Below are 22,672 nucleotides of genomic sequence, written 5' to 3'. Positions count from 1 at the left end.
TGAGATAGGGGGATGTCTACCCCCAAACATATAAAGACTTCCCCCTTTGGAATGGGGAAATGAGAAGTATTTGTTCCAAGAGCCATGAAGGTGCTGTGGAGCACTTCAAATTTGATCGTGCATTGAAGATGCCAAGTCATCCATGGCATCCTGGGCCATCGCATTATCTTGACTTTTGTCAAGACACTAGAGTGTGGTGACTCTGGAAGAGTGAGACCAATAACTGTGCAACTCTGCCTCGCTTAAATCCATTTCACATACAAATCAAGACATCATCCATAAAGTCACTGGTCCTCTGAAAACGGAGGACCATCAACAACAACAACAACCTATTATCAGCAAAAAAGGATAGTATTATCTTCTCTTTATCTATCTTTGTTAGGTTCTTACTAAGTACTAATGAGATAATGAGATATTGGGTTTTTACTAAGTGCTAAGTCAGTACTTGACAATTTTCTAGTTCCGGCCTTTCCTGGTAGTTTGACTTGTGAATTCCTGGGGAAGAGCTTGCATGCTTGGGAGGAACAAGCTCATTGGTTGAAGTGGTTCTTCCCAGAAGCCCCTTGCATTATCCCACACCCATTCTCTAGGCGGATAAAGAGGGCAGCACTCCAGAGATAGAGAGTCTCTGCTTTAGACCAGGCTTGACGCGGCTCTCTGCGGGAAGGGAAGTCACTTCTCTGGATGAGAGTTAATGGCAACTGTCTAGAGACAACAGCACATTACAATTGGTGCCCAACGTGGGGCAAGGACTTTTGCTTTCCTGACAAGGACTTATTCTGAGCCCTTCAGAGGAGCTAGCCCAGACCTTCACATTTAAGGACTTATTCTGAGCCCTTCAGAGGAGCTGGCCCAGACCATCGCATATCTTTGTGCTTTAATTTCTTTTTTTAATTATAGTTTTTGATTTTCAAAATATATACATCCTGTTTGTTACCTCTTTTCCTTTGGAGTTTTGCTTATTAATTCTTCTTTCTTTCCTGATTTTATTTAGTTATTGAATTCTTTTTTCTCTCAGTTAATCAAAGAGATTCCTCCTTCTCTTATCAATTACTCCTGTTAATTAGTTTTTCAACTTTTTATGGTACACCTTTCCAAAAAGGATTTCTCCGTTCATTATTTGTACTCTCTTTTCTGTCTAATCTAGACCCTCAGTCTCTAGTTCATCACCCCTATAATGATTTAGTATTCCTCATGAAATCAAAATTTCTGTGATGCACATTCTGGCCTCTGCTCTCTAAGAACTTTCTGCCCCTGCCCCTAAACAAAATGTTTAGTCTGATATCTGATTGGTCACATGACCTAGAAGTTGCATTTTTGTTTATCACTAACAAAATCTAGCCGAAAAAAAGAGAAATTTCCTTTAAAATAATTTCAAGCAATAACAAATACTTGGGAATCTACCTTCCAAGACACATACACACACAAGATGAATGTGAACACAAAAATAATTTGCCATTGTGCCTCATTCCCAAAACAATGCCAATACCTGTAAGTGACAAGGAGGACACTACCGCTGCCTTATGTTAAGATCTCCTCTCTCATGACCCTAATTATATATCCCACCACTCTTCTCTATCCTCCACCTGATTACTTTTATTTCCATTTGCCTCAAAATTTCTTCCCTAGGTCTTCGAATTCCCCATCCCGTTAAAAAGTAGGATGAATGAGCTTTTCAGTCACCAAGTCTTCTAGACAATGCCTAGCACCCTTCAAAAAACATCACCCTTCACCCATAGGAACAGAGGAACCCATCCCACCACCAAAACAAGACTTCCCTATTCTCCTCCCCTTTTTAAATCCTTCTACTCTTCTTCTCACCCATTCTCCTATAGGAGCTTCTCTTAATGAGACACTATAGAAGTCACCTTCCCCTTAAAAGGAGCCCTCCATTTGACCTGGGAACATCACACATTACCTTCTATTTCCCTATTCCCCTGACGCTTTTGTGAACTTTTCCTCCTGGTAATGAGACAGAATGTTTTTAGTTTCTGTCCCCAGGCCCAACTCTTCACTATTATCTTAACCTGATTTCCACCTTCACTCTTGTCTCATTGATTACATTTAGAAAAATGTCTTTTTTGGGTCTCTCTGTTATCACTCAGTTTCTACTGCTGTCTTTGGCTTTCACATTCCTTTATCCTGTCTGTATTTCTATTGTCCAGCATATTCAAGGAATAAATAATGTCTTCAGGTCTGGTTTTCTTTCTAAGAATATTTCAAATTCCTCTTTATTATTGAACATCTGTCTTTTTTATTTATGCTTAATTCAGATTTGCAGAGTACGTTACCCTGGGCTGTATCCTAAACTCCATTGCTCTTTAGAACATTAAATCCATTCCCTTCCACATTTTTAGTGGCTGCAAAATAGTGTTGTATTCTTCAAATTTCCATTGTATTTGAAGAATTTTCTCCAGATCACTTGCAGAACTTGTTTTCTGAATTGAACTGTTAAATTTGTCTTGAGATTTTTAGCCTTCTGTTTTTTTATATTGTTGTTGTTTTCTGGAGAAGGTCTATGAAGGTCTTTCAATTGGTATTTCATTATTTGTATTCAGATATTCTAGACAGGTTTTTTGGTATTTCTTGTATTATAGTGTGGGGGTTTATTTTTTGGGGGGTCATCTAAGAGACCAATGATCCTTAGGTTCTCTACACATTCTGTCTTTGAGATCAGTTTATTTTGCTTGGGTAAACAGCATCTTTTAAAAATGTTATTGTTTTTTGCTTCTCGTCTCTAGATTGTCTTTCATTTCTGTGTATTTATATTTCAGATCTACTGTTCTCTCTTTTTTATTTCTTTTGTAAGACTTAGCCTTTAATATCCAAATTTTTTTTTCTATTGTGCCCCTTGTTTTTTGCTGGGAAGGCCATAAATTCTACTCTTATAAATCTCATTTTGCTCTTAAACCTTTCAGAAGCAATATGTTGTGGTTTTATACTCTTCTCAAATTCTATAGGGTCTTTTTGTTTCATCAAGTGTTGGGTTGTTTTTCTTTGTTCTTTTTTTTTTTTTATTTTTACTTATTCAGATTGCCTGAACTCATTTATTAGATTTGAAAGCCATATTTCCTTTTGTTTTCAAGGTTTTTGTTGTTGATTCATTTACTTGTAATCAAAATCTTTGAGTTTTCTTCTTCCTGAGATCTTTAGTAATTTCAGTCCTTTTCCTTTTGATTTCCTTTATCCCTCACTTCCTGACTTCCTTCCCTCTTGTGGTGATTTCCTTGGGAACTAGACTTTAAAGCATCTGAAACTTCCAGCCTCTTACTCCAAAGTGCCACCTAAAGTAGATTAAAATGTATTTAGCAAAATAAAAAATATAATAAAACAGATTACATTGCATTTTAAAACTTAGTCAATATGTGTCGTGCTGCAATCTTTATATACAAAAGAGTAGACCAATTTCTATTTGAGTGTTAAACTACTAGACCATGAACACACTTGAAGTTGCTTCATCTTTGTCATTTAATTTCTGTTTTGGAAAGGTTTGAGGGGTTGTTGGGATCAGAAAAAATGTTTAGTCTGATATCTGGTTGGTCACATCACCTAGAAGTTGCATTTTTGTTTATCACTAACAAAATCTAGCAGAAAAAAGGAGAAATTTCCTTTAAAATAATTTCAAGTAATAATAAATACTTGGGAATCTACCTGCCAAGACACATACACATACAGGATGTATGTGAACACAAATATAAAACATTCTTTGTATAAAGACAAAGCTAAATAATCAGAGAAATATTAATTGTTCATGGGTAGGCTGAGCCAGTATAATAAAAATGACTATTACCTAATTTAATTTTCTTATTCATTGACATACAAAACTACCAAAGTATTACTTTATATATTTAGAAAATATAACAAAATTCATCTGCAGTTCAGATGAATTCAAGTTCAAGAATATCAAGGTAATTAATGAAAAATACTGGGAAGAAGGGGAATTTAGCAGTATCATATTTAAACATATTCTATAAAACTATGAAAAGAAAATTGGCTACTGGGTAAGAAATAGAATAAGGAAAGAAAATTGGATACTGGGTAAGAAATAGAGAAATTGCATAATGGAACCATTAGATAAAAAACCTATAGAAGCAAATGTGCACAGTAACTGAATGTTTGATAAATCCAAAGATCCCAGCTACTGGGGCAAAAGCTAACTATTCATCAAAAACTATTAAAAAAAATTACAGACTATCAAAAACTAGGCATAGATCAAGATCTCTCCTATGTATACCTATAGATATCTCATTTAGATCCAAAGGATTGACATTAGAAACAAATTACAACTAACAGGCCTCAATTCTGTCAGGGAGTCAGAGGAGTGTTTTCCCCAAACATGTGAAGTCTTCTCCGGGCAGAATGGGCAGATGAGAACAGTTTGTTTCAGGAGCCATGTCTTAGGTGAAATACGCACTGTGGAGTGCTTAGAGACTAGTCAGAGATCAAAGATTCCACTATATCCTGGGCCATCACTGGTCATTCTTACTTTTGTCTTACCATTGGACTTTGATGACTTTGGAAGAGAGAGTGAGGCTGATTACTTTGTACCACCTTTGCCTCACTTAAATTCATGTGTAAGTGAAGACATCATCTATGATGTCAATGGTCCTTTTGAGAACAGAATTGCTGTTTTTAGACTAATATCCAGTTTTCCCAGTAGTTTTTGTCAAATAGTGAATCCTTCCTCAGTAATTTGGGGTTTTTGAGTTTATTAAACATTATGCTGTTGCAGTAAATTGTGTACTTACTCCATTCCACTGAACAACTTTTCTCTTTCTTTTTAACTAGTACCAAATTATTTTTTATTTCTTAATGTATTTATTTATTTAAAACTTAAGTGCAAAATAAGAAAAAAACAAAATTAGGAATAGAAACAGAGAAAAGCAAAACAAAACAAAACGTATTGTCATGTGCCCAATAGAACATCGGAGAGATTTCAAAATATGTAACAATAAATTACCATTTCAAGAGAGATTTCAAAATATGTAACAATACATTACCATTTCAAGAAAGTATATAATAATAGAAGACATTATATTCATAACTGCCCATATTTTCTTTGCTTCCTTGTAGGTTTTCTTTTGTTCTCTTCTGTGAACTTTTTACTTTATTCTTTTTTCCCCACCTCCCCCAAGTAGGCTACGGTTAAACATGGATATATTTAGGTGTATGTGCACGTACCCACACACATATATACACATATCTAAAACAATATTAACATGGCTGACATACATTATAGATTTCTCTCTTAATTGAATCTTTTTAAAGTTTGACTTTATCTGAGATCAATAATTGTTTTAATGATTTTTGCTTTCTAAGTTTGAGATCTGGTAGCAATAAGTCTTCCTCCTTCTACTTTTATCAGATTTTTTTTTATAGATTCTTGAGAATCTATAGTAAATTTTGCTATTATATTTTCTAAGTTTACATTTCTTTTGGAGATTGAATAATTTAGCACTAAATAAATACATAAATAAATACATAAATACATGTCATCAGTTTTATTATATTGACTAGTACTACTCATGAACAATTAATGTTTTTCCAATTTGTGTAGTCTATTTCTGCAAAGAATGTTTTATAGTTAAATTCACTTAATCCCTTGGTGGATACACTCCAAAATATGTCCTATCTTCTGTAGTTATTTTTCTTTCTCCTTATTCCACAGATTTCTTATCAAGGCCCCATCAAATGAAGTTAGCTAATATATCTGGGGACAGAGGTCTCTGATGCAAACTGAGAGATTTATTGTCTCCTGTAATTGACAGTGAAATGGCATGGAACAAAATGATTAGGTGCTGGTTGCTTTTAAGCCTTGAGGGCAAGTAATAGAGTTTCATATAAGGGCTGGTGACTGTCAATGCACAGAACTGGGCAATTGAAAGGAACCTCCCTGGTCATCTTGTACATTCTGTACCCCAAAGAAATTGCTTCTCTAATATTAAGGAAGTGATCATTCACCTTCTGTGTGGAAACCAGCCACTTGGCACAGTTAAAATTGGTGTATGTGTTTTGTTTTTATTTCCTTTCCACATGGCAGCCTTGCCCTCAGGTCCCATGTCTTCTTTTTTCTGGGCTAATTTGGTGCAGTTTCTTCAGCCCATTCTCATATGATAATGCCTCAAGGCACTTCCCCATTCTGGTTGCCCAGCTCTGGACACTCGACCCCAGATAGAATCTGATCAAGAAAATGCGCCTGAATTCTTGCCTCCTGTTTCTGGAAGTTTGGTCTTCTTAATGTGGCCCAAGGTTGTGCTAGCTTTTTGGCCACTCTAACACTGAGTGAGTTTGCAGTTTACTTAAGCCTCCAGATCTTTTTCAGACCAATTCCTGCTTAACCAGATCTCCCCATCCTATATAGGTATACCTCAGCGATATTGTGAGTTCAGCTCCAGACCACCACAATAAAGTGAATCAGACAATTTTTTTTTGTTTTGCAGTGCATATAAAAATTATATTTACTCTGTACTGTAGTATAAAAAAGTATATCCCCTAATTTAAAAATACTTTATTGCCTAAACAATTGCAAATCATCATCTGAGCCATCAGGCAGTTATAATCTTTTTGTGGTGGAGGGTCTTAGTTGATGTTTATGACTGTTGACTGATCAGGGTGGTGCTTACTAAAAGTTGGGGTGGCTATGGCAATTTCGTGAAATAAGACTGTAATGAAGTTTGATTTTCACTTGAAAAACTTGGGAAAGACCTTAGTTTAAAAAGGCCAAGGTCTCCCACTGCCTCCAGGGCCACCTCCAGTCATTCTGACCTATATTTTGCCACTGGACCCAGCTAGTTCTGGAGGGGAAAGTGAGGCAGGTAACCTTGCAGAGCCCTCCCTCACTTAAATCCATTCACTTGTGTGTCATGGTCTTCTTCACCACCCTGATGTCATGGTCTTCATCAAGGAAAAGAAATAATAGAAACCATTATAGTGTTATTAATTGGCCTTGGACCAAGAGAGAAAGAGGGGGGAAGAGTCAATTGGTAGAGCAGTCAGAATACCCACATTTACTGATTAAATTCGCTGTCTTATGTGGATGTGGTTTGTGGTACCCCAAAACAATTACCATAGTAACCTCAAAGATCACTGATCACATATAATGATAATGGTATATACATACATATATATAATAATGATAAAATGATATAAATAATATATAAATATATAATGATAATGAAAAGTTTGAAATATTATGAGAATTATCAAAATGTGACATACAGATACAATGTGAGCACATGCTATTGGAAAAATGGTGCTGATAGATTTGCTCATCACCAGATTGTCACAAATCTTTAATTTGTATAAAATGTAGTATCTGCAAAGCTCAATAATGTGAAACCCAATAAAAAGAAGTTTGCTTCGACTCATGAAGGGTGGATTTTGTAGCTAAATATGTGACTTTTTACTTCTCTCTGTTGGATCTCTTCTATCCTTCCAACTTAGTGTCATCTACAAACTTAATGCAAATGCCATCATTATCTTTGTCATTGACAGGGAAGTGAAATGACACAGGGTTGGCCACCGATCCCTAGCCAGTCCACTGAAAGCCTTTTCTCACCTCAATATTGACACTTTAATTATTACTCTGAGTCTTGCCATTCAATCAGTCCAGCATCCTGCAAATTATACTGGCACCATTTTTTTCCACAGGAAATATCAAAAAATATAGGAGATATCAAATGCTTTGCAAAAATGTAGGTAAGATATATGGGCAACATACATTCTCCTGATCTGCCTGTTATAAGAGAAAATAAAGAGTAGTCTGGCTTTTTCTCTCTTTTTAAAAAAACTTTTTATTTTTCCAAACATATGCAAAGGTAATTTTTAACCTTCACCCTTGCAAAACATTGTGTTCCAAATTTTTCTCCCTCCTTCCTCCTCTCCTGAAGACAGAAAGCAATCCAATATATGTTAAACATGTGTAATTCTTCTAAACATATGTCCATAATCATCATGCTGCACAAGAAAAATCTGATCAAAAGGTGAAAGAAAAAAATGAGAAAAAAAAAACAAACAAACAAGTAAACAAACAACAGCAACCACAGAAAAAGTCAAAATATTATATTGTGATCCACATTTGAGTCCCAAAAGATCTTTCTCTGGATGCAGATGGTTTTCTTCATCAGAAGACTATTGGAATTACGTTAAATCATCTCATTATTGAAAAGAGCTACGTCCATCAGAGTTGTTCATCACATAATCTTGTTGTGTTGTGTACAGTGGTCTCCTGTTTCTGCTCATTTCACTTAGCATCAGTTCATGTCTCTCCAGACCCATCTGATATCATCCTGTTGGTTATTTCTTACAGAACAATAATATTCCATAACATTCATATACTAATAGTTATTCAGTCATTTCTCCAACTGATGGGCATCCATTCAGTTTGCAGTTCCTTGCCACTATGAAAAGGGCTGCCACAAACATTTTTGTACACATAGGACCTTTTCCCTTCTTTATGATTTCTTTGGGATACAGGCCCATTAGAGACACTGCTGGATCAAAGGTTGTGGCCCAGTCCTTTCTTGATAAAGCCATACTGATCCTTTGTCATTCTCTATTTCCTTTTCTAGATGTTTTCTAACTATGATTTAATGATCTATCCTAGAATTTTCCCAAGAAGTCGGGAGGCTTCAACCTCACTGGCCTGCAATATACAGATTATTCTCTCTTATTTTTTTAAAATCAGGCCAAGTGGTCTGTCCTGAAGTCAGCACTATTGAATAGCAGTGAGTAGCTGCAACAACTAGTCTTATCCCCTGGGAAATACATGAGGAAATGGGAAATGAGCCTTTCTCCTTTGGATGCAGAGGGTTGAGGTCTATAGGTATGGAATGATATATGTCTGGACAAAGAATTACTTGAAATCAGGGATTTGAAACTTTCTTTTATTACAAGGGCAAGCTCATAGGGGGAGAAGGGATTCCCAGAAAATCAAAAAACATCACTATAACATTGCCTTAAAAGACACCAAAACATCCCTAATGAACATTGATGCAAAAATCTTAAATAAAATATTAGCAAAGAGATTACAGAAAATCATCTCCGGGATAATACACTACTACCAAGTAAGATTTATACCAGAAATGCAGGGCTGGCTCAATATTAGGAAAAGTATTACCGTAATTGACTATATCAATAACCAAATTAACAAAAACCGTATGATCATCTCAATAGATGCAGAGAAAGCATTTGAGAAAATCCAACACCCATTCCTATTAAAAACACTAGAGAATATAGGAATAAATTGACTTTTCCTTAAAATAGTGAGTAGTATCTATTTAAAACCATCAGTAAGCATCATATGTAATGGTGATAAACTGGAACCATTCCCAATAAAATCAGTAGTGAAACAAGGTTGCCCACTATCATCATTACTATTCAATATTGTATTAGAACCAGTAGCTTAGGCAAAAAGAGATGAAAAAGAAATTAAAGGAATTAGAGTACATAATGAGGAAACCAAATTATCACTCTTTGCAGATGATATGATGGTATACTTAGAGAACCCCAGAGATTCTACTAAAAAGCTATTAGAAATAATTCATAACTTTAGCAAAGTTGTAGGATACAAAATAAATCCACATAAATCATCAGCATTTTTATACATCACTAACAAAATCCAACAGTTAGAGATACAAAGAGAAATTCCATTTAAAATAACTATTGATAGCAAAAAATATTTGGGAATCTATCTGCCAAGGGAGAAGTCAGGAACTATATGAGCAAAACTACAAAACACTTTCCATACAAATAAAGTCAGATCTAAACAATTGGAAAAATATTAAGTGCTCTTGGATAGGTCAAGTGAATATAATAAATAAATATAATAAAGATGACAAAGTAATTTATTTATTTAGTGCTATGCCAATCAGACTCCCAAGAAACTATTTTAATGACCTAGAAAAAATAACAACATAATTCATATGGAAGAACAAAAGGTCAAGAATTTAAAGGGAATTAATGAAAAAAAATCAAATGAGGGTGGCCTAGCTGTACCAGACCTAAACTTATATTATAAAGCAGCAGTTACCAAAACCATTTGGTATTGGCTAAAACAATACACTAGTTGATCAGTGGAATAGTCAATAACTATAGCGATCTAGTGTTCGATAAACTCAAAGACCCCAGCTTTTGGGATAAGATTTCGTCATTTGACAAAAATTGCTGGGAAAATTGGAAATTATAACACGTATTGGTTAACCTGTCATCTGGGGGAGGGGGCAGGGGAAAGGAGGGGAAAAATTGGAACAAAAAGTTTGGCAATTGTCAATGCTGGAAAATTACCCATGCATAATGGGTAATAGCTTGTAAATAAAAAGCTATTAAAAAACCGCTTTTGTACAAATAAAACTAATGCTGACAGGATTAGAAGAGAAGCAATAAACTGGGAAAATATTTTTATAGCTCAAGGTTGTGATAAAGATCTCATTTCTAAAATATATAGAGAACTGACTCTAATTTACAAGAAATCAAGCTTTCTCCAATTGAAATATGGTCAAAGGATGTGAACAGACAATTTTTAGATGAAGAAACTGAAACTATTTCCAGTCATATGAAAAGGTGTTCCAAATCATCATTGATCAGAGAAATGCAAATTAAGACAACTCTGAGATACCACTACACCCTTGTCAGATTGACTAAGATGACAGGAAAAGATAATGCTGAATGTTGGAGGGGATGTGGGAAAACAGGGAGTTTTGAACAGATCCAACCATTCTGGAGAACAATTTGGAATTTGCTCAAAAAGTTATCAAACTGTGCACACCCTTTGATACAGCAATGTTACTACTGGTCTTATATCCCAAAGAGATCTTAAAGGAGGGAAAGGGACCCACATGTGCAAAAATGTTTGTGGCAGCCCTTTTTGTAGTGGCCAGAAACTGGAAACTGAGTGGATGCCCATCAATTGGAGGATGGGTGAATAAATTATGGTATATGAATGTTATGGAATATTATTGTTTTGTAAGAAATGACGAGCAGGAAGATTTCAGAAAGGCATGAAGAGACTTACATGAACTGATGCTGACTGAAATGAGCAGAACCAGGCAGTCATTATATACTTCAACAACAGTACTGTATGATGATCAGTTCTGATGGATGTGGCTCTTTTCAACAATAAGAGGATCTAAGTCAGTTCCAATTGATCTGTAATAAACAAAGAACCAGCTATACCCAGAAAAAGAACACTGGAAAATGAGTGTGGACCACAACATAACATTTCCACTCTTTCTGTTATTGTTTGCTTGCATTTTTGTTTTCCTTCTCAGGTTATTTTTACCTTCTTTCTAAATCTGATCTTTCTTGTGTAGCAAGATAACTGTATAAATATGTATACGTATATTGTATTTAACATATTTAACATGAATTGGAATATTTACCCTCTAGGGGAGGGTGTGGAGGGAAGGAGGGGAAAAGTTGGAACAGAAGCTTTTGCAAGGGTCAATGTTGAAAAATTATCTATGCATATGTTGTGTATATAAAAAACTATAATAATAAAAAAAGACACCAAAGCAGTCTAGACCCTTGTCAAAACAATTTTGCTCACGCACTTTCATGATTTGGCTGTAGTTTACTCAGTTTTCTTCAGCTTGGCCTTTGGCCTTTGGTCATGGCAGGGATTCTCTGGTTCCAGATTGTTGCCCCTGACAAAATATTTCTGGCTTGATTTCAGTTATCCTGGCAGATACTTGGGAGAATCTCATCAGCTGCCACTTGCTTTCTTCTGTCCTTTCTTCACTCCTTCCCGACACCGCTACTACTATGGTGCTATAAGCCAGCATCTACCCAAGCCAGGGGCAGGAGGAAAAGGGGCAAAAGGAGACCAGTTTTGTTGGTTGCCTCATGCATGGAGAGAGCTGGGACTCCTAACACTAAGTATGGTGCTTCATACTTGCTAGAAAGGACTCATGGAGGGCAGATTCTAGCTAGATTTTTTTTTTGGTTTTTCTTTTTCAACATTTTCAATAATATTTTATTTTTTTCAAATACATGCAAAGATAGTTTTCAACATTCATTTTTGTAAGATTTCATGCTCCAATTTTTTTCTCCCTTCCTCCCTTATCTCTTCCCTTCTCAAGACAGCAAGCATTCTGATACAGGTTATTCATGTACAGTCATTTTAAACATTTCCTTATTTGTCATGTTGTATAAGAAAGAAAAAGCTAACGAGCAAAAAGAAAGGTGAAAATATTGTTCTTTGATGCACATTCAGTCTCCATAGTTGTCTCTCTGAATGCGTTTGGCTACTGGATAGATTTTTTTTTAAGGAAAAACCTATAGGGAAATGAGCTCTTGGCAGACAGGAAAGACAAAGACTTGGAATGTTAGACTGGAGCCATCTGAGTCTTAGCCATGTGAGGAAGTTGGCCCCAATCATGTTCCTGATCTCTTGGGCTGGAAATTCTAGAAAGTGCTGAGAGAGGATTTTCCTTCTTAGGCAGCTAGGTAGTGCTGGCTAGCCCAGGGCTTCTTAAACTTTTTCCCTCCTGACTCCTTTTTGCCCAAGAAATCGTTACATGATTCTAGGTATATAGATATATAAAATAGTGATACAGACCAAACATTTACCAATGATGGGTCATCATTTCGCAATCCTGAAATTGTTATGAGACCTCACGTGGGCTCACGACCCACCGTTTTAAGAGGCTGGGGGCTAGAGCACTGGGCCTGGAGTTTGGAAAACCTGACTTCTAATCCAAGCAGACTTCAAATACAAAGCCTTGTAATGGACAGTACATAGTGGTGGAGCTCTCCCATTGGGATCAAGGTAACTCAGTCCTACAAAGACAGAAGATCCTGGATCCTATCCAAAGGGAATCTCCCTGCAGACTCTTGTGTAGCAAGCCGAGAAGCAGGACATGATGGTGACCTCTCAAGTTTCCTCGGTCTTATTCTCCCTTCAGCAATCTAAAGGGGAGCCTGGGAGCTATAAATCCCCAAAGTCTGAAGACACTCGGCATCTTGACGAAAGCTCACGGATGACTTGAAACTTGAACACAACTTGAAGACTGAAGAGCTCTCCTCTCTCCTGCTTTCATCTTTATTTCCACCAGTAAGGAGAAAGTGTCCGTTCCATTGGAGTTTGATGAGGAGGATGAAGATATGGATGAGTAGGACGAAGAGGATCAGGATGCGGATGAGGAAATAAAGGATAAGGAGGAGGAAGATGAGGAGGAAGAGGAGGAAAATAAGGAGGATGAAAATATGGATGAGGAGGAAGAATAGGATAAAGATGGGGATGAGAAAAAGAAAGCTGAGGAGGAGGAAGAGGAAGAGGAGGAGGAGGAGAGACCACTAGGCTAAAGATAAGGAGTCTTGGGTTCTCCCAACAGTTCTGCAGCTGACTTGCGATGTGATTTTGTGACCTTCCCTTCTTCATCTGCAAAGGAGAGGGTTGTCCTGGATGATCCCTAAAGGCCTTCAAGCTTGAAAATTCGGCGCTTTTATTTTATATCCTACATGTTCCATGCTAACTTCGTTCTATTTGACGTCTCTGAAATTTAAGAGCTGGGTTTATGTAAGGCCAGAGAGCATCATAATTCAAGAGCTTTAAAAAAAGCAGTAACGGGGGAAGCCAGACTTGTGCTTCCAGACCAGAGATATGGAGGGAGGGTGTCACATGTACTTTTAGCCCAATAACTGAGATTCCTCAGTCCTTGCCTGCCCCTCCCCCCGACAGCTAATGGGCTGTGTTTGATCGGGGCCGATTTCATAGTGAGCCACGTCTACCTGTTTCAACATTTCTCCATCTCTGTCTCTGTGTCTCTCACTTACGCCTGTACGTCTGACATGTGACTAGACAATATTTTACATCTACAGTTTTTCAAACTGCTTTGTCACATCCCTGACTTCTTTGGGCAAAGATGAGCTGACAGTGTCCCCTGGCTAGGCCATCCCTGGCATCTGCCAAGCTGATGGCCACCAGATCTCTGGTTGCTTCTCGAGGCTTATCCTGGCTCTGTGCTGTACTTTAGTGGGCTGTTTGTGGGGCAAGCGACAAGGGAGAGTGTGGAGCGTTCCAGATTGTTCTGTGAAGAGCCCCAGGCTTCCCCAGAGCAACCCAGACTTTTGTTGAGGAGGCATGATAGTGACCACAGAGCTACTTGGCAAAGCTGTTTGTGTTGTTGCTGTGTTCCAGCCAATGCGACACCCTGGCTTATCAGTCCATGCCATTGCTAGGCTGGCTTCTTGTTGGTTTAGAATTGGTCACAGAACATCCCCGATGATGCAGGAGCCACAGGCAGCTGAGTGTCGGCCTGCCTGGGGTCCCCTTGCCTGTTCTGGGCTGGAAAAAACCAGGGACTCACAAAGAAGCAAGACTCTCCTGATGAAGACATAGGCAGTATGTGGTGGTGCTAAGTGGGCCAGCTTCAAAGACTCAAGTCTGCCACTGGCCACAGGCTGTCCACATGGATCCAGGTGAGCCACGGCCTCAGGAACTTTTCCTCACCTGGGAATAGTGTATGCCTGTGAAATCCCTGTTCTGGTTCCTATCCACAGGCCATAGTTGAGCTGCCTTTCATGAGTGTAGAAGAAACCCCAATGTCTCAATAGCTATTGTTTCTAGTTATTCTCACACACAGTGTAGCTCAAGTTTGCTTGTTTTTGTTTTGTTTTGTTTTTCCCCTGAGGCAATTGGGGTTAAGTGACTTGCCCAGGGTCACACAGCTAGGAAGTGTTAAGTATCTGAGACTTCAGGGCTGGTGCTCTCTCCACTGCGCCACCTCGCTGCTCCAAGTCACTAAGTTTTTTAAGAGTCTTCTGGGTCCAGCAACATGTAGGCAGACAATGGTAGGTTCATTGGCAAGAGCCCAGAAGCCAAAGGGGGCTATAGAACGACTCCTTCAGCTGCAGGCCAGAAGACAGAGCCTTTGGCGAGGTTATTGACATAAAAGGAGCTGTAGCAAGGAGCCCATCCCTGACTCATCCGGGCCCAGTGAGCCCCCAGCTGAGGTAGGCCTTCTCTCCAAGGTCGCCTCGCCTTTTTCCACTCTGAATACGAGCTGAATGTTAGCCTCGGTTCCTTGTAGCTTGGACCGCAGTTTTCCAGCACCCCGTCCCGTACGGTGTTTTCTGCACTGGAAACAGCTGGGTTTTCAGAACCCGGACACACGTGGGATTGCAAAAGCAGCCTCTCCCTGAGCCGCGAGAGGACACCATGGGGAGTGACTAGACACTTGCTGTCAGATTTGCTCATGAGGGTCCAGCAAGCAAGATCCTGAACTAAGGTGAACGGAGAAGCTGGGGCTTGCTGCACAAAGCCCAACTTCCTGTGGGGGTGGTGGGTGATGGGGGGCGCCAAGTGCCAACGTGACTGAAACGTTTCCTGGTCTCTGACTGAGCAACTGCATCAGTCTGGAGAAATGCTTGCAATAAGCACCAGGGAAGCAGCACGGGTTAAATTCCCGCTCAGCTCAATGTTGGCTTTCCTTTAAGGAAACATCTGCATTGCTGAGAAATCAAGAGACTGTGTTTATTGCGTTGGTCTCCTCTAGGAACCTTATCAGACAAAGGAGATGAGGTTAGTCTGGCAAGGCCTTCTTAATGAAACTCTTGGTGACCAGTGATTACATCTTCCTTTTCTAAGTTCTCCGAACCCACCTAACTTGGCTCTAACTTGGCTCTGGCTTGATGATCAGCTTCTGGGCCTCGACTTTCCAGTCTCCACCCTTTTCCCCTCTGAAAATTGGGATGCTTCTTGCTCATTTCTAGAACCAGAGCTGACGGGTGGAAGCTCCAGAGAAGCAGAATTTTACCCATTCCCAGGAGAAAATTCCTGAGCAACGTCCCCAGTCTCCCACTGTTTGAGGCCATTGATCAGAGGCCGCAGAAGCAGACTCTTGGTAGGGTTTTGGAGAAGGAAATTCTCACAATGGATGCCTCCCCAAAGCTTCCTGTGGGGCTAGGGGTTCCGGAAGCTTCCCGACAGCTCTTTCACAGTCCCATGCCCCATAGTCTCTCTTGGTGCCCTGTAATGGATTTAATTATGGAGATATGACGGTCAGAAGACACTGAGGGTGTTCTTTGGATAGTTTCTCCTCTATCTTGGGCTTCTGAAGGTGTAGGAAGAAGGTGCTAGAAAGCCACTGTAGTTTGAGTGGGAGGGTGACTTCTGTCTATCTTCCATTTCAATTGCATGTCATCTTTTGGAAGGCAAGGAGGATCTTTTTGGTTTTGTGTCCCCAGTCCCTGGAACACAGTAGGAACTTAATAGACTGAGAGACTGCATTAAATAGAAGAGCTGTCTGGTGCTTGAGAAATGTATTTCATTTTCCCCTTCATAATGTTGTGAGGATGGTGTTGGGGGGTGTGGGTGTGCAGTGGGGGGCACGAGTGTTGGTATGGGTGTGGGTGTTGGTTGATATGTGTGGTGGGGAGGTGTAGATGTGTGTGTTTGTATTGTTCTCTGCCAGGGTCCAGGGCTTTACTTTAGGAGAGCTGGGCCGCACCTAGTTTTCTCCAAGAGAACACATACCTCCCACTGCTCTCTGGGAACTTAAAGGAAAGTTTCTGAAGTGGAGTGGCTGCTGATTGGAAGTCAACAATGAGTTCTGGCCTCAGGTGAGCCTTTCTCTAGGCCTCCGAGCTTCCCGCGCTGAAGTGCCAGCTGTCTCGGCCAATTGAAAGAAGAGCTGGAGGGAGAAACAGAGCTTGCCAGATGCCCTCGAATGCTAGTGAATACTCAATGCCAAGCATGGGGCCAGGCCCAGAGGGAGTGACATTACATAGGCATTGCATCCAGAAGAAGCATGGCAGGTCATTTTACAAGCATAGTAGCACAAAAGTTACTTTACAAGCATAGTAGCACTAAAGAAGAGATTTCAAAGACAACATTTAAAGGGATTATTAATTACATTCTTGGTCTCAGTGTCAGTATGTAGAATGGGAAGCCAAACAGTCTGCTTTAAGAGTGGTCTTTAGGAGATCTTAAAGAAGGGAAAGGGACCTGCATGTGCCAGAATGTCTGTGGCAGCCCTCTCTGTAGTGGCCAGAAACTGGAAACTACGTGGATGCCCATCAACTGAGAATGGCTGAATAAATAATGGTATATGAGTGTTATGGAATATTTTGGTTCCATGAGAAATGATCAGCAGGAGGATTTCAGAAAGGCCTGGAGAGACTCACAGGAACTGATGCTGAGGGAAATGAGCAGAACTAGGAGATGATTATATATTTCAACAACAAGACTGTATGATGATCAATTCTGATGGACGTGGCTCTCTTCAACAATGAGATGAACCAAATCAGTTCCAATAGAGCAGTAATGAACTGAACCAGCCACACCCAGCGAAAGAACTCTGGGAACTGACTATGAACCACTACATACAATTCCCAATACACCTATTTTTGGATTTCCTTCACAGGCTAATTGTACACTATTTCAAAGTCTGATTCTTTTTGTACAGCAATCCAACTGTTTGGACATGTATAAATATATTGTATTTAACTTATAATTTAACATATTTATTATTATTTATAACATATTGGTCAACCTGCCGTGTGGTGGAAGGGGTGGGGGGAAGGAGAGGAAAAGTTAGAACAAAAGGTTTTGCAGTTGTCAATGTTGTAAAATTCCCCATGCATATATCTGGCAAATAAAAAAACTATTAAAAAAAAAAAGAAGAAAAAAAGAAAGCAGGGTAGCAAATATCCTATCAAACCTTGATTTTTTTTTTCAAGACAAAGACAAGCCCTCGTAATCTCACAACTTAGAGTTATAACAAAAGCAAGAAAAAGAAACAAGAAAAGTGATCTGTGGCCATAGAAAATATATTGAAAACCAGCTTTGGAGTCATTTTTCCGCCAAGCCTCCCAGCATTGACTGGCACGTTGGAGCTGTGCAGGAGGCGGCCTGCGCAAATAAAGGATGGAGACTAAACAGGGGAAGCCCTGAAGTACATCTAGTATGCTGTCAGAATGCAGAACCCTTTCTTCTGATAAGGCCACCGACTAGACTAGACAACAAAGATGGAGCTGGGCACTTTGGATGTTGGGAGTTTTCCTTCTGTGTGTGAATTTGTTTCATTTTTCATCTCTTTCCTGAAAGAATTGTTTTCCTTCTCTCTCCTCCCTCTCACCCCCCAAAAGAGAAGCTCTTTAAAAAAGAGGCCCTTGAATGAGTGTTAATTTGTTGGGTGCATTTACAGACTTCTTGTTATTGGAAATTCCATTTCTTCTGGAGCCGTTTAAAGACATCCTTGGGCCTCCAGAGCTATTCCAAGCATGTAGGCTGCTCTGTGGAATATCCTGGGGTAGGGGAACAATTGACCCAGTCCTGAAATGATGCTCCTTTTGGTCTTCTTCCAGATCTCTCACTTTTTACTGTTTATTGTGTAGTCTTCGTCAGGGCAACGCCAGGGACCTTCGCACAGATTGAACCCTTCATCTGGGGAACAGGCTCTCCTTCAGTGGCACTTTCCTTTTTCCAAATGTGAAGCTTTGTACCAAATAGTTAGGGAGCATCAGGATGTCAATGTCCTCCAGTAGATTTTATTATATTTCAGTACACGTAGCAGAACATTTTAATATTGGCTATTTAGAGAACCATTGTTAATTTGAAAGCTGGCAATTTGCTTATTTAATCAGTGTATCAGGTTGATGTGAGTAAAATACTGAGACAACCAGCTTGGCCGATTTGCAGGAGCTCTTTTCATCACACTGTTTTTTCTGCATCACATTTTCTAAAGTGGATGTGTTATGGCAGAAATGAGCATAGTCTATACACAGAATTCAATTCTTAACTGACTTGTTTGTAATAGTAAAACCGGCTATGACAAGGACGGATTGATATGACAAATAACTCCTTGATTATGTTTAAATTTGTTTTCTCCTACCCAGTGAGGAAACATTGTCGAATATAAGCCAGGGCCAAAATAAAAGCAACTATTAATTCTAAAATAAAAAAAGAGCTTGGGGCTAGTGTGGCTTTCCAGAGTACCTCTGAAGACCACCTAAGGGGAGCCTTGGCCAGATACCCTTAGCCACATCTCCTTTCTTCATCACCGCCACACCCCTTCTCCCCACTTCTCTTCTCTTCTCTCTCTCTCTGTCTCTCTCTCTGTCTCTCTCTCTCTCTCTCACTCTCTCTCTCTTTCTCTTTCTCTCTCTCTCATCTCTTCTCTCTTCCCCTCTCTCTCTCCCTTCTCTCTTTTCTCTCTCTCTCTGTCTCTCTCTCTTTCTCTCTTTCTCCTTCTATCTCTCCTCTCTCTCTCTGTCTCTCTCTCTGTCTCTCTCTCTCTCTCTCTCTGTCTCTGTCTCTCTGTCTCTCTCTCACTCTCTCACTCTCTCACTCTCCCGTCTCTTTCTCTCCCACTCCCTCCCTCCAGAGGAGAAGCTTGTAAGCTTTGAAGGCTCTGTAGGATTTTGTGCCTCTTCTCTTCTTATCAGTGTCCTACCAACATTCCCAGATCATCTGATAATAATCTTTAGATGAAGAGGCAAAGACTGGTAGATGCAGAGTTGCCGTGCTTAAATATATCTTCTTGGGTACCCCATGAACAGGAGAAAAAGACTTCCAGCAACTTTAAGTTGTGCTCTTTAAATTGGAGCCGCCCTTCCCCTGAACTCCCTAGGGACTTGAGAGGGAGTGTATGTATCAGAGACGCTTGTGAGGATGTTCTGTGCTGTCTGTTATTACCATGCTGTCTTGGGTACAGTAGTAATCTCTTTTCTAAAAACGATTTAAGGTTAACTAAATTGTTCCTCAACTGATCAATTTGGAAAGAAGCACACCAGAGAGGGCTTGAGCTGCTGGCCCAAGAGGAACCTTAGAACCCTGAAAGCAACATGGAGCTAGCCAAGTGCTGGGCAGGGAGAGCTGGGATAAGGACATCCTAAGTTTACATAGGCCACAGCTAGCAGTGTAGCTTTTTCAAAGTCCTCTATTTCATGAAATATCCATTTCCCCCTGAAGGATTTGGACAGGTAGGTTACATTTCATTGTAATTCTAGCACATTTGCCTTCTGTAATATCATATTCCATACCCTCCACTCCTTAAATATGGAAGCCTTTAAATCTTGTGTGATCCTAACTGTGGCTCCACATTTGAACTGCTTCTTTCTGACTGCTTGAAGTATTTTTCTTTGACTTGGAAGCTCTGGAATTTGGCTATACGATCTATTCCTGGGAATTTTTTGTTTTGGGCTCTCTTTCAGGAGAGGATTTGTGAATTCTTTCCATTTTTATTTTACCCACCGAATCTAAGATCTAAGGGCAATTTTCCTTGATACTTTCTTGAAAGGTGATGTCTAGGTTCTTTCTTTGATCATAGCTTTCTGATAGTCTTAATTCTTAAATTATGCATCCTCAATCTACTTCTCTGGTCAGTTGTTTTTCCAGTGAGATATTCCACATTTTCTTCTAATTTTTCATTCTTTTCACTTTGTTTCTTATTGTTTTATGGAGCCATTAGCTTCTACTTGTCCAAGTCTAATTTTTAAGGAATTATTTCGTTAGATGAGATTTTGTACCTCTTTTCCCATTTGGCCAATTCTGGTTTTTAAGTAGTTCTTTTCTTCAGTGAATTTTTGTGTCACTTTACCATTTTTGTTTCTTAAGGTATTACTTTCTTCAGTATGTTTGTTTTTCTTTCACAAAGCTGTTAGTTCTTTCATATTTTTCTTACATCACCCTCATTTCTTTCCCCAATTTTTCCTCTACCATTCTTCACTTTTTCTTTAATGCTTCCAGGACTTCTTGTTGGGCTTGGTTCCAATGAGCATTTTTCTTTGAGGTTTTTTGTGTAACTATTTTCACATTGTTGTATTATTCTGAATTTATGCCTTGGTCTTCCCTGCTATGGTAGTAGCTATTTATGCTCAAGTTCCTTTATTGTCTGCTCGTTTTTCCAGTCTATTTTTTGACTTTGAAATTTATGTTAAGGTCTTGAGCTCTGCTTCCCTTGGAGGGTGGGAAGGCACATGCCAAACTTCAGGGTTGTTTGTGCTGCTGTTTATTAGAGCTAGTTCTAGGGGTCTACAAGTTTTTAGTTGTTTAGTGTTTCCAAAGTGGTATGATTCTGGAAGAGGTATAACCACTTCTCTCCTGATCTGCATTCTGGTTATTATGGAGGACCGACCAGCATTCCTTTTTACCCTGGAACTATGATTCACAACTGTGTAGGGGCAATAGAGTTGCCAACCAGCACTATTTATATTCAGTGCCAGCCAAAGGTCCCCTGTTCTCTCTTTCTGAATAGTTGTCAAACCCCCTTTCCATTTCTGGCTGAGAACTCCCCAAGTTGCTGCTACTGCTGCAGTTGCTATTGTGGGATCTGGACAGGCTTCTACTCTGGTGTCACAAATCTCTCTTGCTGACTTGCTAAGTTTCTTAGGCCAGAAAAATATATCACACTGACCTTTTGTTGTCTCTACCACTCCAAAATTTGATTTGAAATGTTAAAATTGTTGGGAAGGGAATGTTGAGAGTGTTCAGTTGAGTTGCTGCCTCCATTTTCCATCTTGACTCCACTTTCCTAGAAATATAGCTTCTTAAAATGAAGAAAATTATGCATTTTCTAGATCATTTAAAATAAAATTATAAAATAAAACAGCTAAAAATAACCTAAAATTTATAAATTAAAAATTAAGGAACACTGTAGTTATACAGAGATTAAGAGTTAAAACATTTTTTTTTCGTGAGTAATCCTTAACTGGTATCAATTTAATCTTAATTAAAACTTGGTTTTATTTCCAGATTTAGTTAATCAAGCTCCATTCTAGCTCACCTTATCTTGGGATCCAGTCTCTGAAGCACAAAGTAATATCTCTCTTCTTTTTCTTCCAGCTGCTAGTGACAATCTCCCCTAATAAATGACTTTTGACTGTCTTAAACAGAAGTTTCTTGGGACTTTTGTTGTCTTTCTGTCTGTATGTTTATCTGTCTATCATCTATCTATTCATCCATCTCTCTCATATCCAACTACCTAATATCTATCATTTAGCTATCTAGCTGCTATCTATCCATCCATTTATCTATCATCTATGTATCTTTTATCTATCATCTGTCTACTATCCATTCATCTCTTATCTCTCACATGTATCTACCTATTATCTATCTATTTACCTACCTATCTATCCTATCCATCTTATCTCACTTTCTACCTGTTAGCACAAGGAAAAAATAGCCAGAAAGAGAAAACTAGTGTGGAATCCTTTGAGAAATAATACATAAGAAAGGGACCTGTATGTGCCAAAATGTTTGTGGCAGCTCTTTTTTTAATGGCTAGAAACTGGAAGATGAATGGATGCCCGTCAATTGGAGAATGGTTGGGTAAATTATGGTATATGAAGGTTATGGAATATTATTGTTCTGTAAGAAATGACCAACAGGAGAAATACAGAGAGGCTTGGAGAGACTTACATGAACTGATGCTGAGTGAAATGAGCAGAACCAGGAGATCATTATACATGGCAACATCAATATTATACGACGATCAATTCTGATGGCCATGGCAGAATTGTTGAAGAGACAACAATGAGATGATTCGAACCAGTTCTAGTAGTCTTGTGATGAAGAGAGCCATCTATACCCAGAGAGAGGACTGTGGGAACTGAGTGTGGATCACAACATAGCATTCTCACTCTTTGTTATTGCTTGCTTGCATTTTGTTTTCTTACTCATTTTTTTCCCTTTTTGATCTGATTTTTCTTTTGCAGCAAGATTATTGTATAA

General features: G+C 39.0%; 1 protein-coding gene across 1 annotated transcript in view; it reads left to right on the top strand.

Annotated features, from left to right (window-relative positions):
- GAB3 (GRB2 associated binding protein 3) overlaps window positions 1-22,672 on the top strand; it is a 170,824-nt gene that overhangs the window by 89,277 nt on the left and 58,875 nt on the right. The gene's annotated exons all lie outside the window — the stretch shown is intronic.

This window comes from Sminthopsis crassicaudata, chromosome X (assembly GCF_048593235.1).
Source record: "Sminthopsis crassicaudata isolate SCR6 chromosome X, ASM4859323v1, whole genome shotgun sequence".
NCBI classification, from domain to species: Eukaryota; Metazoa; Chordata; class Mammalia; order Dasyuromorphia; family Dasyuridae; genus Sminthopsis; species Sminthopsis crassicaudata.
Note: the sequence above shows the minus strand (reverse complement) of the source record. Positions and strands in the feature narration are given on the sequence as shown.